This window comes from Colias eurytheme, chromosome 15 (genome assembly GCF_061535395.1).
Source record: "Colias eurytheme isolate Ceu_HAF_F1 chromosome 15, ilColEury1 Martin Lab GWU primary, whole genome shotgun sequence".
NCBI classification, from domain to species: domain Eukaryota; kingdom Metazoa; phylum Arthropoda; class Insecta; order Lepidoptera; family Pieridae; genus Colias; species Colias eurytheme.
The window spans coordinates 1456945-1478702 of NC_142994.1; positions in this window are offsets into that span (position 1 = coordinate 1456945).

Genomic DNA, 21758 nt, shown 5'->3' on the forward strand with positions numbered 1-21758 from the left:
AATACTAGTCAATTATGCAAAATCTTCTGAACCGTTCTCGTCTATTCAGGTGAATAGTGCTGACAAGAATTAAATGAACGAATTGGAAGGTTTAAATTTTAAGGCTTATAGTGTTAAATTACTAAATATGTAGGAATTTGTGAGTCGTATGATAAATAGATAATAGTGATTTAAGGCAGACTAATCATTTAATCAATTATATAATGATTATTTTCATATAGTTTACTAAAATAATTGTCAATTCATTTTCAGAGTACAGACTCTACTTTAAAAATTAATTTTGAGGCAGACTAAACTAAAATAATTTTCTGAGTACTGACTCTACTTTGATACCGTTTAAAAATTAATTTGTATGTTCAGAAACGGGAAAATTACTAAATCGTTCTAAAATTTGGTAGCGAGATAAGTCAATTAACAGTGTAAAGGGGAGATGAATGCAACAAAAGAACAACTCGCAAAGCGTAAGTCAAAGGAATTTCAGTTCAACATAGTAGGTATTTTCAACTTTTACAGCACTAAAGTGCATCCAAAATAATTGGGCTTTAATTAAACCACGAATATTTCGTTCACCAATTTAATAGAGCACGATACAGGGGAAATCGACTATCAAATAGTTGGTATGCGAATCGAATGTTTTGGATTTATTATTTATTTTATACTCGCTCTAATTGCTTAGTTATTTGTTTCTTTGTGCCATAACATAGCCTAGATATAACTTAACATTGATAATTATCGTGCTCTAGAATTTAGAGATTTCAATGCTACAAGTAATAAATTATTAACAAAAAATTAAACCGCCTACAAATTGTAAGAACTAAACTAAATATAAACGGCACTTTCAAATTAAAAAAGAATTATAAAAATCGTATAAAGAATTTGAATGCTTTAAATCTAAAAAATATCAAATTATTAAAAAAAAAGGTTATTTTGGGAACATCTTTTCTGAAGTCGGTTAAAAATGAAGATAACTTATATAGCTCCGTCACGCTGGAACCCGCTTTAAAAAAAACCTTACTTTTTTCAGCCTATTTTACCTACAAACGATGCTAATAAATGTAGTATAGGTCAATTTTTTGTAGTCTTATTAGTTACTTAGAAAACATCATTGATATCGTTCGAAGTAAAAAATATAAATAATAGCGTGTTGATTAGTTTTGGAATGGGTTCCAAATTGATTGTAGTTTATTGTAGTGGCAAGAAAATTATTTATTTGCGTTGTTTTATCTCAAATTATTGCAAGAAGGTCACAATAACAAAATTTTAAAAAATAAATAACACTTGTTCAAAAACTACAAACGATGCTAATAAATGTAGTATAGGTCAATTTTTTGTAGTCTTATTAGTTACTTAGAAAACATCATTGATATCGTTCGAAGTAAAAAATATAAATAATAGCGTGTTGATTAGTTTTGGAATGGGTTCCAAATTGATTGTAGTTTATTGTAGTGGCAAGAAAATTATTTATTTGCGTTGTTTTATCTCAAATTATTGCAAGAAGGTCACAATAACAAAATTTTAAAAAATAAATAACACTTGTTCAAAAACTACAAACGATGCTAATAAATGTAGTATAGGTCAATTTTTTGTAGTCTTATTAGTTACTTAGAAAACATCATTGATATCGTTCGAAGTAAAAAATATAAATAATAGCGTGTTGATTAGTTTTGGAATGGGTTCCAAATTGATTGTAGTTTATTGTAGTGGCAAGAAAATTTTTTATTTGCGTTGTTTTATCTCAAATTATTGCAAGAAGGTCACAATAACAAGCAATTTTTTGTAGTCTTATTAGTTACTTAGAAAACATCATTGATATCGTTCGAAGTAAAAAATATAAATAATAGCGTGTTGATTAGTTTTGGAATGGGTTCCAAATTGATTGTAGTTTATTGTAGTGGCAAGAAAATTCTTTATTTGCGTTGTTTTATCTCAAATTATTGCAAGAAGGTCACAATAACAAGATTTTAAAAAATAAATAACACTTGTTCAAAAACTACAAACGATGCCAATAAATGTAGTATAGGTCAATTTTTTGTAGTCTTATTAGTTACTTAGAAAACATCATTGATATCGTTCGAAGTAAAAAATATAAATAATAGCGTGTTGATTAGTTTTGGAATGGGTTCCAAATTGATTGTAGTTTATTGTAGTGGCAAGAAAAATTTTTATTTGCGTTGTTTCATCTCAAATTATTGCAAGAAGGTCACAATAACGAGATTTTAAAAAATAAATAACACTTGTTCAAAAACTACAAACAATGTAGTTGATTGTAGCTAAACTCATATGTTTGTAGTGGCTGTTGAACCCCTGTAAGCAATAAAAAACAAAAAATTTAGTGTTCAATAAGTTAATATATTCAAAACAATTATGAGCCTTGGATTTCGTGTCGTTTGTAGTTTTAGAAAAAAAAATATTCATGCTCATACATACATCTTCGCACACGTGCGTGTTTGTGTATGCGTGTGGGAGTTTCGTAATTTAGTGTACATTAAATTGCACATGATATATGTTAAAAAAAAAAAAGAGTTGGATATCTTTAATGTTCAGTAGTTTGCTGTTCAATGTTACAAAGTCACTTAATAATCCGAAACTGCTGAGACGACAAAAGTAATTAAAATGAAATAATGGATAAATTCCATCCGAAACGAAAAAAAACTCAAAATAGTGCAATATAAAAAATTGGAATTAATATTGTCATTTATCGTTTATTGTAGTACTGGTAAAATAATTTATCCTCTAAAATAACTTCAAGAAAAATCTGATAAAACTAGCCAAATTGTAGTGGCAATAAAATGACACTGGCATAAAAACTACAAACGATATGAACAATTGTCACAGTACCTTTATATTTGTATGTCTTGCTTATTACTGATTATAAGTGCGAATGAATAAATTTACTTAGTGTTTGATAGAGTGATACATTTTGACGTTAGAAAATAGAAAAGGAAATCGTTCGTAATTTCACAGTTTGTCTTCCGACAGCATACCTTTATATGTATATGGACATTACCGATTAAATATAAGCGTGCGTACACAAGTTTACAGTTACTATAGTGCCTACAGTAAATGTAGCATCGATTATACCTCAAAATATAAATTCAAAATCGTTGGACTTACAAGTATGTGCTGTTTTTCGTATTAAAAAATAATGACAGCCAACTATACACGGACTTTCGTAAGTATTGAAAACTTGAGCTGCAAATGAGTTGAATTTTTAATTATAATTTCTGAAAGTGTAAAACTTTTTGATAATTGAAAATTGTTAATCAATAATCAGAGAGTAATTATTAGTATTTTTAACAGCAGCTACGATACAGTTGAAGGATCGTATACTACAAACGATTTTATAAACTGTAGAATCAACTACATTGTTTGTAGTTTTTGAACAAGTGTTATTTATTTTTTTAAATCTCGTTATTGTGACCTTCTTGCAATAATTTGAGATGAAACAACGCAAATAAAAATTTTTCTTGCCACTACAATAAACTACAATCAATTTGGAACCCATTCCAAAACTAATCAACACGCTATTATTTATATTTTTTACTTCGAACGATATCAATGATGTTTTCTAAGTAACTAATAAGACTACAAAAAATTGACCTATACTACATTTATTGGCATCGTTTGTAGTTTTTGAACAAGTGTTATTTATTTTTTAAAATCTTGTTATTGTGACCTTCTTGCAATAATTTGAGATAAAACAACGCAAATAAAGAATTTTCTTGCCACTACAATAAACTACAATCAATTTGGAACCCATTCCAAAACTAATCAACACGCTATTATTTATATTTTTTACTTCGAACGATATCAATGATGTTTTCTAAGTAACTAATAAGACTACAAAAAATTGCTTGTTATTGTGACCTTCTTGCAATAATTTGAGATAAAACAACGCAAATAAAAAATTTTCTTGCCACTACAATAAACTACAATCAATTTGGAACCCATTCCAAAACTAATCAACACGCTATTATTTATATTTTTTACTTCGAACGATATCAATGATGTTTTCTAAGTAACTAATAAGACTACAAAAAATTGACCTATACTACATTTATTGGCATCGTTTGTAGTTTTTGAACAAGTGTTATTTATTTTTTAAAATCTTGTTATTGTGACCTTCTTGCAATAATTTGAGATAAAACAACGCAAATAAAGAATTTTCTTGCCACTACAATAAACTACAATCAATTTGGAACCCATTCCAAAACTAATCAACACGCTATTATTTATATTTTTTACTTCGAACGATATCAATGATGTTTTCTAAGTAACTAATAAGACTACAAAAAATTGACCTATACTACATTTATTAGCATCGTTTGTAGTTTTTGAACAAGTGTTATTTATTTTTTAAATTTTGTTATTGTGACCTTCTTGCAATAATTTGAGATAAAACAACGCAAATAAAGAATTTTCTTGCCACTACAATAAACTACAATCAATTTGGAACCCATTCCAAAACTAATCAACACGCTATTATTTATATTTTTTACTTCGAACGATATCAATGATGTTTTCTAAGTAATTAATAAGACTACAAAAAATTGACCTATACTACATTTATTAGCATCGTTTGTAGGTAAAATAGGCTGAAAAAAAGTAAGGTTTTTTTTAAAGCGGGTTCCAGCGTGACGGAGCTAACTTATATTACATAGTTTTTTCATAAGATACCGCGTGCCGCGAGTTTCGCAGATTATTATTCCCAACGCGGCACCCTATCATAATTCCGAAACACGATATCAAGAGGGCATGCCACAAATCTCGGCTTGTATGTACTGTAAGAGTTGGTTTAGTTTTTTTAGTTTATACCTATTTAATGGCTAGAATAAATAACACAGTTATCAGCAAAATTATAAAATTACGACATTAAAAAATAAATAAGTATAATTTGGTGAAACAATTATAAAGTCCATGTAGTTATCAATAAATGATTATGAGACTCATCAGATTTTAATAATTGTAGTCTATTGATACTTTTGAACTAAATTTTCGTTCATTTTCGGAATATAAATGTTTAATATTATGTATTCCTAACCGTTTTTGGGTGTAATTACATATGGTTGATAAAAAATGCATTCTCACAGTATTTGAAATGCATTTGCCATAGCCCTCAAGGGGACACGGGACCTCAATTTAACTTTTTCATCTAATCGTCACTGAAAACCAGTTTTGCCGAAACTTCTGCAACACATGTTGATATGTGAATGAATTTACCACTTTTTTTGTTCTTTATTATTATTTAATTTTGAATTCAGTATGTGCAACTTCAAATAATCCCAATTTTTATGACTAATTTAATCTATTTAAATAAAACTCAAAGGTGACTGATATATTGATCTATCAACGCACAGCCCAAACCACTGGACGTATCTGGCTGAAATTTGGCATGCAGGTAGATGTCATAACGAAGGCGTCCCCTAAGAAAGGATTTTAGAAAATTCATCCCCTAAAGGGGTAAAATAGGGGATGAAAGTTTGTACTATGAAAATTTATCTTTTCCACGCAGGCGAAGCTGCGGGCAACAGCTAGTCTAATCTAAATTATTTTTTTTATTTTACTATAAGGAAGCTCTTAACCTTGCTCTGCTGGTAACCTAAGATGTGGCCTTAGATGTAGCGCAGCTTATATTATTTTTAAGTACCTAACAATTTTCTTATAACTATAATAAAAGGTAAATAATAATTTTTTTTAACTATCTCCTAGACTAGTTGCATTTGCATGCCAGGATCAGGATGCGTGTTATCTAAGACGATATTTGCATGCATGGCGGCTAAATAATACAGCGTTGCGTTTACACGAAACTTCACAAAATTTGCAACTAAATTACTATTTTGTATTTGTTTAAGCGGATCGCTGTTGGAATAAAATTGTAGGAGGAAACTAATTTTGTGTATTAGCTAGCTACTAGTTATTAAGCTATTGCATAGCTTCTATCGCGGGCCTTGAGCGCGGGGACTGAATCCAGAAGTTTAGTAACGAAAAACCTCACGCTCCCCACTCCGACGGGCGCGGAGGTGTGGCTTGAAGTCATAGCATGCAATAGCTTAACCGCGGCAGTCCCCGAGTGCCACACGTCTTTTTTTATTCTGTGGTATTAGCTAAGGTTATTAGCTTAAAATTTCGGCTGAATGAACTTTGAGTTCTTGAAATAGTGTTGTGATTAATGTTTAATATTGTATCACAATTAACTAGATGATTAAAATAATATTAATTATTTAAATTTATTGTAATTAATGTGTGAAATTTACCTTAATCAATAAATGGCTTCGTTAATTTATACTTTTAAATAATTGTGAATGTTGCTGTATATTTCTGCAAAACTATTTTAATCTTGTCTTATCTTATTACTATCTATAAATATTTATTTATTTTCACTTAATAGTATCTATAAATATAATTCCTCGTACTGTATAGTATTTCTTTCATATTTCAGTCACAAACTCCACATTAACCAAAGGCTCCGTCAGTCCTTTGTGACGTCATCGCTTTGCCCTTTCGTCGTTGACACAAAGGTTAAGTTCACTAGACTGTTTGACATCTTAACTCCCGGTATTTTCGAGTGCCTTGAATTTTATACGGGAATCATATTTATAACTAGCTGTGCCCTGCGGTTTTACCCACAGTGCTCCACTCCTGTTGGTCTTAGCGTGATATAGCTTATAGCCTTCCTCGATAAATGGGCTATCTAATACCGAAAGAATTTTTCAAATCGTTCAGTAGTTCCTGAGATTAGCGCGTTCAAACAAACAAACTCTTCAGCTTTATAAAATTAAGTATAGATAAAAGTCTCTTACTGGGGAATCATATTATAACTTCTCAGTAAGGGATTACTGAGAAGTTAACTTGATCTTTGACAGAAATCTCGCGGGATGACTGGGTGATTGTGTATCAGCTTCGAAAATAACTGATTGACTGTTAATATTTTTCAGATACATTTATTTAAAATTGGTTTATGTTATATTCGATTCAATATTAACATATAAAAAAATAATCACACTGTACAAGGTCTAAGGGCGAGGCCACAACACTGCGTTGCGGCGTCGCGTCGTAAAAATCTACGACGCCGCAGACTTTTAAAATGTATGATACATAAAGACATTTTAAGTTTGAAAAATCAGATGTTTTGCGCGAAGTGACAGTAGTACCCACCTCAACGCTTCGCTTATGAGGCGTGCAAAATGTAGTTATATTCACACGAATTATAAGCGCACCACGTCGTACATTTTTACGACGCGACGCCGCAACGCAGTGTTGTGGCCTCGCCCTAAGCTCTGTGCCTAAAAGTAATCGGTATTATATTACTACGTAGCATTAAATGTATACAGTTTTTCTCGTGTCTTTAATTATTTTAGCCAACAAACTAAAAAAATCAATCAAATTCTTGAAATTTAAAATTACAAAATTACAGTTGCAATGTAGAAAAGTTGTTTCTGGAAGAGTAATTTTCTCTAGAATAACTTGCAAGTACAAAGTTTCAGAATGTTAGCTTTTGCAAGTGAAAACAGAGCCCATTAAGTATGAAGGAATCGTATCGAAGACTGCGTCAACATATCGTCACATTGACCTTTGTCCCTTAATTAAGGTTCGTTCGTGTCCTGAGGCTTCTTTGTCACCGTATTACAAGCTGTGGACATCGGGGTTTTGAGGTAGAAGCGAAAGCGGCTATTTTACAAATCGAAGTTTTTTGATTTGTTAAAAAAACATATATTTATGTAGTTAATTTAATTAAAATTAGATACCACAGTAGAAACAACACAACACAAATATGTTAAGAACAAAAAAAGAAATGAAAATAGTAGAGCATAACGAAGTAGCCTAAGCTTACGTTGCAACGCTGCAGCTGGTGGCTGGTGCAACCGATTTTCAGTAGCCTCTCTATAACAATTGGAGCGGCAGTATAGGCAATTATAGAAAGTAAACAGCATTTAAAATATTCGCGTAAAATCGAACACAAGAAAATACAAAGTAAATACATAAATATTAAATGAATCATAGTTTCATGCAAGTACAATGATACCTCAAGAATATGTCTTTAATATATGCTTATATTTACACCACAGCCAAAGGATGAGGGTACTTGCGGTACTAATTACGGGCACAGTAAGGGCACGCTCTGATTGCAGGTGACCACGCCTTTGCGTGCCCGTGCGGAAATTTGATGGAAAATATATTTCCATTCTTCAAGCCTTGATGAGAATGGAAATGGAACGTCATACGTAATAGGAGCGAGTGATGAAGTATTATTGCAAATTGTTAAATGTACGCTCCGTTGAATTGATTTTTTTTCATCTGTGGTACTTTTGTGGTGCTGTGCGCAATTTGTAGCCATTTGTAGTCACATGTAGGATTTAAAAATGGGAGTTGAGGTTTTCATATTGTGAACTATATATTTCTTCTTTAGACAAAAAGACTTGGTTTAATAGTGATTAGTATGACTATTGACTATTCGTGAGAGAGACTTAAATAACACTTCAAGTCGCTAATCGTGGAATAAACATTCTTAAAATGCAAAAACATTTTCGATTATAAAAACGGAGTGCACTTCGTTTAAACACAATTGGATTATTTCTTACTGCAAAATCAACTATGAATAAATTTCAGCAATTATTGCTTTTATCTCTTGCAATATTATATTCGCAATGCAGAGAAATTGTTGTGATATTTATTTTAACTTCGTTACATTTATTTTCGAGTATTTAAGCATCATTCCTAGAGGCATGCATTTATGAATTTTGATTTGTTATTACTGTGTTTATTGATGTTTTAATTTTTGTTACCTGTAAATTGATTTAAATCAATAATTCTTATTAAAGAGAATCAAAGATATTTTTTTATTTAATATTCGTAGAATTATCTTTATTTTATACTAATAGATATTATATAAATCGGAACAGTTTGTTTGCTTAGTAGACTGCACTAATCTCAGAAACTACTGATTCCAATTGAAAAATTATTTTTGTGTTCGATACTTATGTAATTTATGGAGAAATGATAGATTACATATATAACCAATAGGAGTGAAGCAGTAATGAAAATTGTTACAAAACATTTCCATATAAGAGCAGAGGAACTTGCATGGGTCAGCTATAAATGCAGCATGCTGTGAAATAAAATAAAAATACATGTACAGCTTACACTATCTACAACTCTAGGGAACCTCATAATTCGGTCGTATTGACTTTAAGCCCTGGAACGTTTCGAACCCCAATTAAGTTAAATTTGTTATATCCCACTTTGAATAAGGCAATCTTTAGTTGGGCTGTACAGTCTTAGTTATGAATAAGGGAAAATTGCTAGTGGCATCGCTTTACAGTTATGTTCTAGGAATTTGATCCTCAATTTATATAGGCTAATAAGTTTTATTATACTGTAAAATGTATCTTTGTGCTTAATATGTAGAAGTGAATGTTGAATTATAAATGCGTAGAAGTGTAATTTACTAAGCATTGAACATTGCGAATTTTGGAACATTTGTAGAATTTAAAAGTCCGAGTTTATTAAAAAGTGTAATATAATTTGATATAAAAAAGAATCATGTAAATGTCACAGTTTATAACCATCATCATCGAAATAAAAACAATGAATGTCGAGTGTCAACCGATAAAAATATTCTAAGAAATACTGAAGTGAAATAATGTATTTAATTCAATTCATAAATAAACAAATACTAAATTATTTATTATCCAATTTAAATTGACAAACACACCTACTTTAAGTTTGCAATAAACAAATTCTCTACCGCATTCAAACCGCCACGGCTCTATAAAAGCCGTTTCTAAACTAAAATAACAGATAAAATGTTGGAAGATAAGTGTCAAGAAGTGCAGGTTATATGACTATAAGCAGACGTGCTTCTGGTGCATTACGTTAAGTGCTTGGAAATGTTAGTTATTATTAGTCCTTGTTGGTGGCCTGACTATTGGATAGAACTTTCTAGTTTGTGTATTATATTGAAGGGTTTCTTACTTTTGTATGGACTGTTGCGTTTAATCACTTGTAGAATACCTTTGGTATGAATTATAGCAAGATTTAAAACTGTTCAGTATTGAACATCTTTTGTAAAACAATTGAAATATCAGTCTATTGCCGATGTATATTTTATTTTTATCTATTTGTAAGGCTATCGTCAAAATTTTATATAAAGAAAGAAGACTGTGCGCTGGTTTCACCACTTTCTGATAGTCTCTGAATCCACTTGAAATTTTTTGACGTAAATTTTCATACATTAGTTGTAATTTTAACTGACTACTAACCTTCATAAAACATATTCAGGAACTGTAAAACCAGCCACAAACGATTCAAATATCGAACAATACATTCAATTATAAATTGAAAATTCACATAACGCCTGACCCTACGAATGCTACAAATAGAAAAATAATATAAATTGCCTCTAGGCAAGGTAAACATATTAAGAAATAGTGGGCTGAATTATTCAAGTGTCGCCGTGACAAGCCGGCGATCATTACATATTCCAGCGTTATTGGACGGGAGCTGTTTTATTAAAGACAAGACTGACATGTGTACGCTCGCGTATGTCGAGGTGAACGCGGGCTTCTGGAAATACCGTTGGGGCGCCATCTTGTTTTTAGGTGACTTCAAAATGGCGGTAACGGACGTGCTATGTATGATCGGCAGTCTCTTAAGGTCGATTGAGAACGATGTTTTTTTTTATACATTTGTAGAGATGTTATAAAATATAACGATATTTAAACATTGATAGATGATGCCTTTAAAATACTTTTTATTTTTTAAGTTACATTTATTTTTGTTATGTTTATCACTGTCTAGAAATAAAAGGCTTTTTTATTTTTTTTATTTTATTTATTTAGATGATGCCTTAGATTGTGAAGTTTTGTAAAAATAAGTTAACTAAGATGTTTGTACGTTTCAAAAAATAGATGAAAGCAATGGGAAAAAATAGAGATGCATCACAATCTATCGAATATCGTTAAATCTTTGAAAATCCAGAATAAGGAATGCCGTTTCTTATTTAACTTGTTGAATACATTCGTTTAGTCGTTGTTAAAATTATGTAAAAAAAATATTGTTCTTACCATTAAACAAATATCTAATACATGATTGATCCCATATTACCATTTAATCTCCAAAATGGTTTTTTGCACTACACATCTTTGAACGAATTTTTCTTGTTTTTGTAAATGAAAAGGAACGAAAAGGCATTTTGTTTGATGGTGAGCGACAAATCCATAAGCTTCCGCAACATTAGTTGCGGATGGGTTGTCGAAGGGTGGTTCCTTAAAGGGAGGATTATAGAGCAGTGTGGATGAAAAAAGGGATTTGTTCCTCCTAATACCTCATTCAACGTGATAACAAAACAATCAATATTTGTATATCTTTGGTAAATTTAAAGGTTGTAGGTAAGACACTACGCTGGTTAATACGGTTTGGGAGATGTAGATTTCCTTCAACTGCAACGATTGGAGCAAGTAAACTACGCGTAAGTAAAATTAAATTATAATAATTTAGCTCGAATTTTCCTCTAACATTCGTCTAGTGTCGAACCCGTCGTATTTTTGATTGATGTAAGGCCTTAATCTGTGAGCTACCACTGCTCGTCTGAATTTAAACCTAATACATAAAGAAATAGCATCGTACTAGTATTCCCTGTAGAAGCAGAGCAGATGTATTGTATGTCATTTTGCCCCGCATTGTGTTGAATTTCTTTGTAAAAAAAACTTGTCACTATTTCCATAATCCGAGCACAATATTGGGTATAGGTAATACTTAAAAAAGGGAAGACATAATAATATTAAGATAGTCTATTGCTCTTCTTATTTTCTGCGTGTACCTACTTTAATCGTGTTATACAATGTTTTAATTAGGCAGAATATTTTCTAGACGATCATGATTTCATGAAAATTAGGTTCAAATATTATCTTCATATTAAACGCATAAAATATACAATTAAAATATACAACGCATAAATTTTATAGAAAATAAATTTCTCATATTATTAGCACGAATATAAATTGTATTACAATGTTGATAAAGCAAAAATATTCATTTTTCGAAATTTTTATAAACCAATATGAGATAATTTTCTCTTTGTATTGTAAAAGGTTCTATTCATAAAAGGCGTTTATCGTAATATCGTGAACAAAAGCGTTAAACGTGGGAAAAATTCAATTATAATAAATTCCTGACTATTTTCACGGCTACTACGCTCCCCTTTATCTTTTGTCTCCGATCGGTTACCCTCCATTGACACCCTTCTGTTTTCATGCCTTTGACTCCGTTTACACGACACGGATACGATACGATATGCATGTACGATAACGTGGATTGAAATTTTTGTATTGTTGTATAACTTTTGTTCAAATTATGCTTTTGTAATACTACTTCTTTTTGCATACCTACTATTAATGTTTTCTCATTGACAAAAATCCATACTAATATTATAAATGCGAAAGTAGCTCTGTCTGTCTGTCTGTTACTCAATCACGCCTTAACTACTGAACCAATTTGCATGAAATTTGGTATAGATATATTTTGATACCCGAGAAAGGACATAGGCTACTTTTTATCCCGGGAAATAGGATAGGTTTTATCCCAGAAATCCCACGGGAACGGGAACTATGCGGGTTTTTCTTTGACTGCGCGGGCGAAGCTGCGGGTGGAAAGCTAGTAGTTTTATATAGCTTTGTGTGGCTATTAAAAAGAAAAATAATAACACGAGTTGTTGAGTTCGTCGTGTCGCGTTTTTATTTGTAACTAGCGGTCCGCCCCGGCTTCGCCCGTGGTACATGTTTACGTTTTCTCTACATAAAAACCATCCTCGTACTTCAAGGAATATAATAAAAAAAGAATTATCGAAATCGGTTCAGCCGTTCTCGAGTTATGCGCTTACCAACACATTTTGCGATTCATTTTTATATATAAGATTTGTAATATCATTTCCTTTATACTTCGTCGTAAACTATCAAGTCATATACAATTTTGACCATAAAGCTTTAAAAAATAATTGTATAAAGCGAATACAAATTTTAAAAAGCTTGACAAAATAGTTCGACGTACATAATCGCGAGTTCTAAATCAGCAGTCACATACGAGCGAGAAAACGTGTAATTTCACTCCATTCTCTATGTTTTACATTCTTCCTGTTCCCCGAGAGAGTGTTCCGTCTGAAAACCGGTTATTTCTTACATTCTCTACTAAATTCACAGTTAGGAAATTGAATTTTTCGAATTCCTCGCCTTGCATTTTCCCACGCTTATTTGACCTCCCCTCCCCGCTTCTTGTATGGGAAATGCGGGCGTAAAAAGGGTGACAGGTGCTACTCGAAGGGTCAACTTATATTGGTCACGTTAGGTTTTTGTTCACGATACAAATGAAAGTCGGTATGTTCGCACGTTTACAGCACCTTATTGTAAAGTAATAGCTTTTTATGCCACTACCGCTGTATGTTATTTAAACATCGATGTCTGAATGTTTGTTTTCCGCTGCATATGTTTGAAATTCAATTAAAATTTTCTTTGTTCTGAATAATTGAGAATATTGAATTCCCATTCTATATTCTATATACGTAAACATAGTACTGAATAAAGCCGAATATTATGTATTTAATAAATTTGATTTCGTATAAAGTATTAAATAATAATTGTGACATATTTGTTTTTTCTGATTTTATTCACATCAAATGCTCTACAATAATCAATTTTAAATGTTGCAGGTCAGATGCTGTAAAATGTGTGTATGCTTTAAATAAAATTTTCATAAATTAAACCAAAAACGTAACGTCATTAAAAGTTTTGTTGTGTTTTTTTTTCCTTTAATATTAAACATTCAATTCGATATTGTTACTTCGCGAATGTTCATATATTAAACATTCAATTCGATATTTTAGTTCGCGAATGTTCATACGTAAATGAGCTGTTATTATAATGGATACTCAACCTGTAATAGGTATTTGCTGATTGTTCAATATATCTAATCTGCATCGTGTGATAAGTGATTAATATTTATAAACGCATTGCAGGTACATTAACGAATTATCAAATTTAAACATTGAAAACACTATTGCAATTTTGAGCCTGCCACATGAAATTACAATTGACACTGACGCTTGAAAGTTCAATCTAAAAACAATGCAGCAGAGTATAATTTGCAATAAACTAAATTTAATAGTTAACTGGCAACCTCATTATGTTAGCCTGCAAATAGTTCCGATGATGACATTCTCTATTAAAATTGAAACAAAATTGTCCATTATAGGGGACGATGAAAGCTCTTTAGGGATTGAATATTCGATGTGTTTGTAAAATCAAGCAAATTACCTTGGCAGACGATAATAAGCAGTTGTGTGCTAAGAGTTAAAATTCATGATCCAGATTGCAGTTTCATCGATTTTTCTATATTGGTATAAATCAGAGGGAAGTTGAGTAAATACTGGCGGGTTACTTCGTAATAAATTATCTTTTTTAACTTGTTAGTGTTTGGTTGAATGATCCTGTTTTTAAATTTAATTTTTGAAGGTGTTGGAATGTATTAAATAACCATTCAGATAAATGTCAATTTTTATCAGGCTGGAAAAACAATTACATACGTGTTTTATTGTATACTTCAAAAGAATATACAATTTACATATTCTGTACCATTTTATTGTAAATTGTATATTCAGTTAAAGAAAAACCGAGATAACCTGTGCTGAAACCGCGATATGAATCGCGTAGAAAAGATGTGATTCCCTAGTGTCAAAGAACTTTGCAAGCCGAATGGTAAAGCAAGGATAAAGATTAAACAGAACACAGGAAAATATATCTTATATGCACGCAACAAGGGTTATTTGTGGATAAAGTTATGTTGGGAATGGTTCAAGTTTGAGAAGCAATATTATGGAGCGTCACGGTTACCGACTCATGCTATGTTAACATGTCAAAGATTATTCGGGAAATATTGCAGATATTAACAAATATTTACTTGTTTTCCTTTCTGTATTTATAAAGTGGTACAAAATATTTTCTGTGTAGTATCATGCCTTGGGGAAACAGGATTTTCTGTATGTACCTAATGTTAATACAATACTTTTATGTTCTCATATAATCTCGTAACACCTACTCAAATTGGTTATGGTGGTGATTTAGACAAGCCAAACTGATAGCACAAGACGTTGTACACATATTTTTGCGCATAAAGATGAAAAAAAGATTTTATATGTAATGTTAATTGTAATTTTAACGAGAGCCTACAACATCAACAGCTACAAACCGGGTCGACCACAGCAGCTCAGTTTTAATAAAGTATGTGTAAATGTCACATCTGTAGTTTAATCTCTGTAAATGACTAGGTTAAAAGAGTGCAACGTCTGGAAAGGCACGCTCGCTGCACAGAGCATTTGGCCACAGTGTAATTTAGCAACGTCACCGCAACGATGCTCGCTCTGTGCATAATAGGGTTAGGGTTTAAATACTGTGTCTGTTTTTTACATAATCTATGTCAAAGTTTGTAAAGAATAAACTTGTTAGGTATAAATGTGGTATGGTTAATTATAAAACACGCAGGCCTAATTGGTAAATGCGTTGTGGTTTTTATTGCTAATTAATTAATGTAGATGGCGATAGTTATATTATGTATCTATATGGTTTCGATGTAATTTTGATAATCTATGGCTAGTCGTTGAACGCATGTGTTTAACTTAGTTGCAATATGAAGCAAACTCGAATATGTCTTAAGTTTTTCTGTTTTCTTAGCTCGTCGTCGTGAGCTAATCTAGGCGTCACCATTATCATCATCAGCCTATCAAAATTGGAACCACAGATAAGGAGATATTATATTAAGGAATAAACGTTTTACAAAGAGCCAATTTTTTATTTATATGACTTTTCTCTTTCATTTCTAAATTACAAAGTATAACAATAGAATTCCTGTAATCATGTCATTACATCGTATTTAATAAAACTATGTACGCATAATGTAATATGTACGAGTAATTGGCCACATAATTGATACATAATTGTAATTAAGCGGTCATTGAATTCACTTTCGCTTATAATTAAATGCATTACATTCAAGAACATGCATAATTTGTGCCTTCCTTGTATTATCTAATACTTATATTTCAAGGTTAAATTAATTGTATGCATTTTTGTTGGTAATTAGAATTAGTGCAATAATTTTTAAAACGATTTATAAATAATAAGTACTTACTTCAATTTCATCATATCTTGAAACTATGCCCTTTGGTTACCTGCATTGCTCCGCTTCTTTTGGTGTTAGCGTGATATTATAACCTATAACCTTCAGAGATAAATGGACTATCTAACAGTAAAATAAATTTTCAAATTGGATTCGTGGTTCCTAAAATTAGCGCGTTTAAGCAAGCAAGCAAACAAACTCTTCAGCTTAATATTATGAAAGGAAATTACATTTATTATGGACATATGAAAAAAAAGATATAATTTAGTTGAAAAAAAAGGAACTTAAAATATATACGTAGGCCATTATTAGGCCAGCCACACACTCGTGTGTAATCACTGATTTTCAGTGGCCGCCTTCCGATGTCTTATTAGCATACATAGCAAATACAACATATTTTAGTTTAAATCAATTAATTAAACTAACAATATTGTGGTATATAGAATATTCGAGTCTTATTAATATTGCCCTATTGTTATTGAAAATGTAAGGTTTCCTTGCTAATAATACTTCGGGGCTCAGTTAACATTTGCTATTGAATAATTTAGATGATTTTATATTTTAAACTAGGACTTTTCGGGTGATATGAAAATGTTTACGCAATTTATTTTATTAATTAGTAAATTTATGTTTGATATTTATAATTTACATAGAAATGGTGTGGAAATAAACCAAAATTTAAACTATTGTTGTTATGTTTCTATGTTGCTTTTTTAAATTTTATTAAGTACAGAATGAATGAATACAATAACGAATATTTTTTTTTATATATTATTCAACCAATGAACAATTTTGATTACCGATATTTAAGATATTGAATTATTATTGTAAGCATCTTATCTTATTTAATGGAAATGGAAGTCCTACGGAATTTCCAATTTAAAATTCCTATCTTTAGACTTTAAATATGGAAAATTGGGAAATAAGTTAGGGTTGTCTAATAAATAAAAAATGAGAGTAACAAGGGAATCGTCTTCAATAAAATCTTACACCCTATTTGGTTACTAGGTATATAAAAATTACAAAAAAAATTCTTTGTAAGAGTGTTGTATTTTTCCACAGAAAAACCAAAGTATTAAGCAGTATAATCTGGAACAGTTTAAAGAATTAGAGAAACTCAGAGAGCCAATAACTCGTTGGGAGTATTTCTAACTCATTTTCACAACTTCGATACGTGTTACGTCTCACTACGTATGAACTATTCTCAAAACCATCGATATTTATAGATATTTCGAAGAGTTTTATACAACTGTATATTCAAAAAGGTATAAATTATAGAGCATTCTAACTTCAATATGAACGTTGATTTTATTTCACACGATGTTTTTTTTAGGAACACATTTTGGTATCAGACATTTACGACCTACTTTTATTACCTAATTGGCTTCCAACATCACATAATTTTTATCATACTCAAGATGCAGATGAGTTTTCTATACATGTGAAGTCAAGAAATCTTTTGGGGAGGCCTATGTCCAACAGTGGACGTCCTGAAAATGCTGAAACGACGAACGAAATCTGAAGTAATGCATCAAATATCGTTGGCTTCCAGAATAGCTCCCTACCCTTCGATATCGTTAGCAACTATTAGACGGGTCGACTTAGCCGTTCGACAAACTTCCGTCTGCCCTTCTGCTCTATTATACACTAATCACTGGCTTATACTACTGGAAACGTCACTTTTTATACTTTTTCACGATTGTAGATTCTCCATAATATATCGAAAATATATATACCTAATACACGTATTCTAGTTCATTCTCTGCATATAGTGGGATGATATCTGTGATTTTATATTAAGATGCATTTTTGTCGAATATTTCATAGAGATACGTGCAAAGGAGAATACGTAAAAATAAAAGCTCAAATTTCCACCACCAAGCTATACAAGTTTATATGTTGTTGGTTTAATAGTGATTGAATGGATAAAACAAGAGTTCGATCATTCTTTCAATATTCTCATATATGTATACTCTTATACATGTAGCTAGTCGAGTGATTAAGGTAAGTATGAAATCAAACTATTTGTTTTTATTAATCCTTAATCATATTTATATTGATGCTCCATGCTTAAAACCTAACCAGTGCATGGTGTATTTTTCCTTGGTCTACATTCTACAAGTTGTTATTTACTACGAAAAAAGGAAATTTCTAGATAATTAGAACCTTCTAGTATCTATTATCTATGGTCACAATACTCTTGGTCAGTACTGTTGGAAAGTTAGTGGTAATGTTCACGTTCGGTATCTCACTTAGTATATATATACATGTACATACTGTATTATGTGTACATATATATCATGTGTGTATTTGAGTCCTGTGTGTTTATGTATTTTCTAAGGTCGGGGATTCAACACAAAAATTTGTCGTAAATTGAATTTGTTTTTGTTATATTTTAACAGATAAACATAGTTATGTATAAAAATAATATATCTGGTAACTGATGTTTTTTCTTCCGTTTGAGGTCAGATTGTTTTTAAAGATAAAAGCTAGAGAAGACTAGAAAACTGACGCAGCAATAATACTCTGTTGGTGTCTCGTTATAATGCTTAGTAGATTTGAATGCAAAAGTATTGAATAAGCTTTTTTCTCTGATTTATAGGAAATTTCGATTTCAATCAAACCTATCTATTGTAGCTTCGATTTTCGTCATTTAGGCTCGAGACCTTTCTACATTTAGAAATTCGATCTTATCAAGCAATTGTACAACAGGTTTAGGTTTCAAATACGTGTGCCAATCGGTACAAGTGAATTTGTATCGCAAGTGTACACTGTCTGCCGAAAGATATTACGCAATACTCTAGTTATTTTACACGTGGGGCCGAAGAAAAGGGTACAGTTTGTTGGAGCTTTTGTGCTTTATGTTTAAGAAATGTTATTACGGTTGCCGGTTGTTGAAAAAACAGCAAGGATACATAAAATATAAACTATACAATGAAACAAACTAATTTGTTCAATATAATTTTATATGAACTGTTAAAAAACACCATTTTTATTATAAAAAAGACCATATTCATGTTAGTTATATTGTGTAAGTACGTAAATTAAATAATTATTAAATATGAATGAAAACACACACATTTGTATATTTTGGGCGATTATATTTTATGTATCATGCAATTTAGGGCACCAAATGCATTTTATTTAAAGCATGAGTTTTGTCAATATAGTTGCCATCAGGTGTACAAAGGGAGTGAAGGTCTGTCCAGCGTGTGTTTCGACATGACTGGTCTATCTAGTTCTACGGTCTTTGACACTAGGTTACAACTTTTTAACACGTTCGCTGCATTACGAGATCTATCAGATCCCTTGCAGGACTTTTGTTTTGTGCGTTGAATATAATCGTGTTTTTTCACTCCTTGCGGGATTGTCTAACTTGTAAAGTTCTTTAAGTATGAGTAGGACAAATATACATATTTGCTTCCTACTAAAAGTTGAGTTCAATAACATTAAAAAATAAATTAGAGATGGATTAGGTCCCTAACGCACAGTACTGTAATTATATTCATTCCTTGCGTTAGGAGATATGTCGGTACTCGTGGAAACGTAGGCCTCGTAGACGCAAGAGAGGGAGGGTAGGCGGCGCGGGCGCTGCTTGATTCGGTTTAGTGTTGTCCTAGCATCGATGTGGGAGCTCGCTCGTTTTGGAAATAATACTCGCGTATCTAGGTGTTGCTTATTTTTTATAAACAATGAGTTCTTTTAAAAGAAAAAAGTGTAAAAAATCTATTTATTTGGTGAGATTTCTAACAAACTCAAGCTCAAACATTTATTTATTCAATTAGACTTCTTCTACAAGCATTTTTGAAACGCCATTACATATTTTTAACATTTACCACCGATTCGGAAAGCAGTATCTACGGAGAAGAACAAAAAATCAAAGCCGGATTATACTGCTGCATCGTCCAGTATAATAAAAATTTTGGAAAATGTTCAGAAAACGAATTGTTACCATATGCGCGCAATGCAAGCAATCAATTTGCTTACCATGTTTTAATGAAAAACACTTTGCATAATTAATTAAACTATAATATTTCAATCGACAACTGACATTCCCATCACTACTTACTACACATATTGAACTATCTTCGGTTGCGGTACGAGATGCAATAGATATCTAATTTTTTTTTTGGTATTTGTAGTTTATTCAAATGTCATAACTGCGTGCGAACCTAGCAAAATATAAAACAATAGACTATCTTTCATCCACAAAAACTTCAAAGTATATGTCATTGTTTTCTGAAAGATATAAATTATTTTCAAAACTGTATCTTTAGGAGACTGATTAGGTCTCAAACGCACCAAAGGGTGGATAAGTTTCGAGATCTTTTAGGTCTCCAAAGCACCAGCTGAAAGTTCTTTGATAATGATGTCGCAGTGAACGTGTTAATTAACATTAAACTTTACACCATATTGAGTTTTATGTTGTTCCTTTTAATTATTATGGGCGTGAGTGTTTTTTAAATTTTCCAGGTGATTTAGTTTAAATTTAGTGGTAATGTTTGAATGTGTATTAAAATTGTTCAATGTAGCGTTTGTGCTATAATTTTTTTATTTTACTCATTGTGACGTTTTGATCTGGGAAGTTACCACACCACAGAAAATAACGATCTAGATAATCTCATACCTAATAATAATGGAAATATTTTTAAGCTATTGCATAGTTTCTATCGCGGGCCTTGAGCGCGGGGACCGAATCCAGAAATTCCGTAATGAAAAAACCTCACGCTCCCCACTCCGACGGGCACGGAGGTGTGGCTTGAAGGCATGCTATGCAATAGCTTTACCGCGGCAGTCCCCGAATGCCACACGTCTTTTTTTTTTCAAAAATGGTTCAGTCAATTAGGCTTGAAAACTATTATTAAAATAACATACATTTTCATATTTGCAATATTTCTTGTTTTTTCTCGCATATTCTCTTGTAAGACGTTAATTGCTAGGTACCCTTTTTTTTAATTATTATAATTCTAGTTGTATGTAATTCAGATTTAAAGCAATTTCTTTGACATTAAGAAGTTTATTATGTCCTGTTGTATAATATCATCATATTACAATGAAAGTGAAACAATGGACATTTGAATTAATAGTCTCTAGTGCATAAGATTTCACTATCGTGTTCATGTTAGTACTAATGTCGTTCCGGGCTGGTGGAGGTACAGTCGTAAAGAAATTTTATTTAATTATATTGATTTTCACTCACAAAAACTTATTGAAGTGAAGCTTCTTTAGGCGCGTTGAGATAAATAATTTCAAGGTCACGTCATGGCAATACCGTCACGTCATGGAGTAAGGCGACGATTTTGCTATCTTTCAATCTTGCCAAAGAAGTTTCACTTGTGACTCGTGTGCTTGGTACACACGCTCTTTTTAAAACAGAAGCATGAGTGAAAACAAACACCATCAGTCCTTTAGCAATTAGGTATCTATGCATTTGCTTTTAATTTTTTTAATACAAATTATATTTTAATTAAGTTAAATGTGTGAATTTTAATGTTAATAGGTACAAATTATAATTTTAATTTGTTAAATGTGTGAATTTTAATGTATTAAAACAAATACTAGATATTATTTGATTATAATCGCATTAATAATATATC